Source organism: Petaurus breviceps, unplaced genomic scaffold, assembly GCF_028583685.1.
Source record: "Petaurus breviceps papuanus isolate PSGF00001 unplaced genomic scaffold, PetGlider_PUasm1.0 140, whole genome shotgun sequence".
Classification (NCBI taxonomy): domain Eukaryota; kingdom Metazoa; phylum Chordata; class Mammalia; order Diprotodontia; family Petauridae; genus Petaurus; species Petaurus breviceps.
This window is the reverse complement of record NW_027185698.1, coordinates 12,203,633-12,209,908: the sequence shown is the minus strand read 5'-3', so window position 1 is coordinate 12,209,908 and position 6,276 is coordinate 12,203,633.

Sequence of the window (6,276 nt, the reverse complement as noted above, 5' to 3'; positions counted from 1 at the left end):
TTTTTGGATTCTGCTGCTCCAGGAATTGTTTTATGGCATTATTTAAAGGTGTTTGAAGGGATTTTAGGGAGAGATCAGGCAAGTCGCTGCCTTTTCTCCACCATCATGGCTCCACCCCCTCCAAACAAAACATTTTTTAAGGGGAGATTTGTAGATGATACTATTTCCCACCCATAATCACAAGAACAAAGAAATACTTTCTATGGATTAAAGCAACATAACTTTCTCACAAAAATCTGGAGTCCTAATGATATCTACATTTCTCTATCATGGGATTTGGTAAAAGTGGAGGATATTTAGGATCTTCTTTAAGGCACCTGTCTACAACTTTAACAATAACTCTACAATGTAGTACAATTCTTGATTATGTGATAATACCACAGTTTTCAGGTATAAACTAGAATATTCTTATTCCAGATGGCTCCATAGCAACATTTAGCAAATATGTTATAAAAAATAACAATTCAAAAATTAAAAAAAAAGCAAATAAATGAGGACATTCTATAAAAAATGTATTTCCATTAATATAGCATTGGTTTAAGTTATTTAAAAAATCTTTCCAATAAATATGTTTTTTGTTCATTGCATAAAATTGATATAACTATAGGAAAAGAATAGCAGAATTAAATGAACTAAGAAAACACAAATTAGTAGAATTTAAATGATTATCTTCTTTTGAGACACCAGGTATAAGACTAAAACCTCCTGTGTTTGCTTACATATTTGAACCTAACATCACCACTGCTTAGTTTCCCTTTTATTTTAATACCCCATTTCCATTTTATTTTGATTCAGTGGAAATGAATGTTCTTCTAGAAGTTTCCTCAAAGTAGTAAAGTACATGAACGTGTTGAAGTTTTTTGTTTGTTTGTTTCTTTTTTGGTCAGGGCATTACTCTGTCATTTCAGTCCTGTCTGACCCTCTGTGACCTAATTTTGGGATTTTCCTGGCAAAGATACTGCAGCAGTTTGCCATTTCCTTCTCCAGATTGTTTTACAGATGAGGAACTGAGGCAAATATGGTTAGGTTACTTGCCCAGTGTCACATAGCTAGTAAGTGTCTAAGGTCAGAGTTGAACTCATGAAGATGGGTCATTTAATTCTAAGCCCAGTGTTGTCTCTATTGTACCAGTTAGCTGTTCATTTGTTGAAGACTAAAAAAAAGAGGGGAAAAAAGGGAGAACAACAAAACTTTTGGAAGAGGATGTCCACTGAAGCACTTATCAAATATCTCATTATGTGTTTCTCAAAGAAACACAATTTGGGGCATTCTGGAGGATTTGTCTGCAGATTCAATGATACACCACATGGCAATCATTCAATGACTTAACCAGTTATGCTCAGGGAACTTTATCCCCTGGTTGACACAGCTTATGTACTTTTAGGCCACATTTATTGGTCATCTATGGTGTCACAAAGAAGTGGGAAACCTATATTGCTAGAAGAATTCATATCCTTGAAGCACCGGAGTTGTACAAAGAGATGTGAAATACAATGAACAGAATGTAGTAACCCAGCAACTTGCTCAGCTCCTCACTCGTTATGATGAATAATTGTTCCATTAGGGGAGAATGTGTGCTATGGGCTGTAGCAGAGGCAGGTCCCAGGACACCCTGCTGTCAGCAGTGGCAGCTACAAGCAGTTTTCCTGCCTAATTCCTCCTTCCCCCTCTGTTTTAGAAGCAAAATGTCTGCTAACAAATGGAGGAAATTATAACTTTCCAGGATTTACTGACAAGTGACATATATAGATCTGTTTTTATTATTATTATTAAGCATATGTGACATTTAGTATCTATGGACCAAGGAATGCAATCCAGAATAATTAACATTATAGCTTCCTACTTTGACAGCACTTAAGTTGTTACAAAGAAATATACTTTTTATATGGAAATAGAAATAGTATAGTAGAGTTATACATCAATTTGAAATGCAATAGATGCCGTGTTCAGGATGTTTTTCCCCTTATTTCAATTTCCATTTCCTTGATTCATCCCCAAATGTATCATGGTTTCATTCTAAGTTTAAAGTATATCAGAAATCCTTCATTAGTTTTCTAATACTTTTTAAAAGTAATACTTTCTGATTTCCATTAGTTTGTATAACTCTAAAGCCATAATCATATTTTTCAGACTTTTACTTGCCATCTAGGGAGACATGATTCTCTCTCTCTCTCTCTCTCTCTCTCTCTCTCTCTCTGCCTCTCTCTCTCATACAAACTCAGATTTATGGTGACACAGTTTAGGCACCAGATTAGGCAACAATAATTACAGGTTTTCCATTTATATCTAACTTAGCAAAACTCACTACAACTAAAACAGACAAACCTAGAAAAAACTTGGACATAATTAGTAGAGACCCACATACATTGACATTATTCTTTTTTTCTTTCTGTTACTGAATTCAATGTTGACTCAGAAAGAACATTTTGATTAAAATCATTCAAATATAATACTTACTGACATTTATATATCTCATTATGATTTTTAAAAGTATCACATTCTATTTCATTTGTTCTTCCCAACAATTCTATGAAGTAAAGGAGGTACCTGCATATTTCCATTTTAGAGGTAAATAATGATAATAGCAACAACAGCAGCTAGAATTTATAAAGAACTTCACATATATTGTTTCAATTTCTCTTCAAGAGAACCTTTGGAAAAATGTGCTTTACTTACCCTTATTTTGTAGATGAAGGAACTCAGGCAGTATAATGGGAATGTAAATTTAAAGATCTTCCCTGCCCCTAGGCTAAAGTGCACCAGGAGCCTGGGGTGGGAGGCTTGTTTTTCAATAGATACTTTTTGATTGGCCAGTGGGTCCAAAAGGTTGTTACATTCTCTGAGCTAGGAGAAGGCTATATAAGCCCTGATGTGAGGCTTTGTTTTGGGGCTCACTTTGAGAAGTGTTTTGTGATTTGATCTGGATTCTGGGAAGCCTTTGTCTAGAGCCCCCTGGCTTTGAAAAACCCAGATGTTGAAATCCAGATGTTGATTGGGTATGGATGTAATGGTTGGACAGTTTGGAAATCTGTCTGTTTGATCTGTTTCTGTCTTGATAATTTTATCTGTATGTTCTGAAGTTTGGGGTGCTGACCTCTTTCCCCTGAACTAGGTAAATCATACATGTTTGACTGATTAAAGTAAGCTTGTTAACCCATTTTGAGTTGCTTTCCTTTATCAAAGCAGATCCAAGAACCTGTGGTGGCAGCAAACTCTGAGGACGCTTGGGGTGCTTGCTGCTACAGGCAGACAGATACTTACCTCAGGTCACATACATGGTAAGTATCTGAAGCTGGATTTGAATTTGCATCTTCCTGGAACCAGATCCATGCTCAATATTCAGACAGATTAAAGAGCTTCAAAAGGTCACAGAGCTCCACACATGGTTGAGTTGTAACTCAAACCTAGGGTTTTGTTTTTGCTTTTATTTTCCCTAAGTCAGTATTCTCTTCAGTATACTATACTCTCTAATCTAAGATTCAAACTATTAGTATATAATTTTGGGAGAAATGATCAAATGGTTTAAATAATAATTCATAAAACTGATTTCTTCACAATGTAACCAATTCCCTGATTACATACTAAAATCAATATAACTAAAGCTGGTGCTCATAATGATGGCCCTGAAACACATAAGGTCTACCTAAGAAATAATTATGTTTCTCAAACAGTAGTAACTGATGTAGGGGTAGTTTGCCACATGTACCAAGTGGTGGGAAGGTGTTTTTTTCCATTGCCTGCATAGAAAGAACTGTAGGTATCTTCAAAAGCACTGGGTATGGCTTTGCTGAATTTGCACCTGAGTGATCAAGGTGAATCATTTCTTTAGCATTGGCATAGAGTAAGAGGGGACATCTGATTAGAACATCAAGCTATAAAGGCAAGGACTGCAGAGCATCCCTTCCCCACCCTAGGCCAAAAGACCCCTGAGAAATGGGCTTGGGTCCTTGACCTTTTTATTTATTCATTTCCTTTCTATCTATAGAGAGCAAAGTATCCCATCTAGGCCTTGGGGATGGAAGACTACAGGAATGTAGTCCAGGTGTTATATCTAGTTCAGCATCAAGACAATAAGGAGTTCCATTCTGGGTATTCAGTTCTTCAGAATTTCTTAAGAATGTAGCCTTCAAATATTAAGTTGGAAGTTCCAGAGCAATGTTGTAACTGAGTTAAATTGTGAACCTCAATTTTTTATTCTCTTCCTAGACCAGAGTCCTGTGGGGGAATTATATCCCTGAGGGATTTGAAGGAAAATATATGTTTGCTCTTACTACAACTGTGAAGTAAATGTACATTTTTATAAGTCAACCAATGTTAAGTGAATAAATGGAACTAGGCGTATTTTTCACTGGCCCCTGACATGAGGGAACACAGCAAGTGGGTACTTAAGCCTACCAATGACAAAGAAAAAACACACCTCAATCTTCTTGGGGTGCCTGGAACTTTGAGTTGGTAATATAGCAGGGCTGGCCCTAGAGGGGCTAGAGCAAACCATACTACTCTAAGACAGAAAAATGGGTACTTAATACTTTAGAAAAAAAATTTTTTTAAAGCAATTGGGGTTAATTAACTTGCTCAAGGTTACATGGCTAGTTATTTCTGGGTGTGGTGCTGAGTATCTGAGCCCAGATTTGATCCCCAGGTCATCCCGACACTGGAGCTGGTGATCTTACTTGCTGTGCTACCTGGCCGCCCCTTTCAAAAAAATTTTAACAAGGATCATGAGAAGTTTTTCATGAATTCAACTATTTAGCATATTACCTGAATGTTAAGGTTACTTAAGTTTGTTTCCTTGTCCCACTCCCCCAAAAGACTATTCCAAATTGTCTCTCCTCAAGCTTCCAGAATTGTCCCCATCACCATCCTATCCTCATTTGAGATCTACACATTTTACTTATAAAACTGAGACCTCAAAACAAACTCCTTCTTCTTAGCATCTCAAAACTCTTTGATATTATCCTTCATTTGATCCTTCTTTGCTATAATCTCTGATGAGAAGCTGACCTTAGTTTTCATCCAGGCTAATTTTTCTTCATGTACCCTTTATCACATGTTCTGTACCCTCCTACCTCTCTAACAGAAGCAGATTCTGTTACTTTATCTCCTATCTAATCTTCAATCTCTCCCTACTAACCAATTTCTTCTCTATTGCTGAAAAAAAAAGACTCCATACTACTATCTTCTCAAATTTTTGACCTATTTCTTTCATAGTCAAGTGGTGAGGAAAATCAAAACAACTGTGTGTGTGTTTTCATGCAATATGTGTGTGTGTGTGTGTGTAGTAGTAGTAACAGTATATGTAGAATTGTTTCTAAACAACTATATTTGTGTATACACATATACATCTCTCTCTTTATATATAATATATATTATATGTATGTATATCTATATGCATATCTATCTTTCTATTTCTTCTGCTCCCTCTTGGCCCCTTTAAAATCAGGCTTCTGATCTCACTATTCAACTGAAACTCTTCTCTACAAAGTTACCAGTGATCTCTTAACTTCATAATCTTATGGTCTGTTCCCAACCCTCATTTTTGCAGTTTTTGACACTTTTTACCACCTTCTTCCCATTTATACTTTCTCTTTTCTGGCTTTTTTTTTTTGACACAGTTGTCTTGGATCTCCTATGTTTTTGAATGCTCTTCAGTCTCCTTTAATGGTTAACCTTCCATACTATATCCCCAACTGTGAGTATTTCCAAAGGGATATGAAAGCACACACATAAATGTGCACTCATGCACATGGACACACATGCATACATACATGCATATATAATTGATTGGAGGTGAGAGGTGAGGAGAAGCTAGATTCCAAACTTAAGTAAATAGAATTTTGATATTATCCTTGACAGAAATAGTAAAATTTGAAAGGGGGAAAGTATATTGTGAAAAGATAATGACTTCACTTTAAATAAATATTGTTTTTCAGATGTATATGAAACATTCAATGGAAACATCCAATGACAGAGATGATGTGTATATTGCTATCTCTATCTACCTACCTATCTATCTATCTATCTTCTCTACTTCCTCATTTTGTCACCTCATTAGCTCCATGGGTTTAATTATCTCAATATAGATTACTTCCAGATCTATATATCCATTCCTATTATCTCTCTTGAGTTCAGGTTGTACATCTCAGGTTGGTTATTGGATATTTCAGCATCACCAATTCCACTCATTCAAGTTTGCAACTTAGCTTCTCCTCCCCTCTCATATGTAATCAACCACCAAATTTTATCATTTGTACCTCCATAATATCTCTTGGGTCC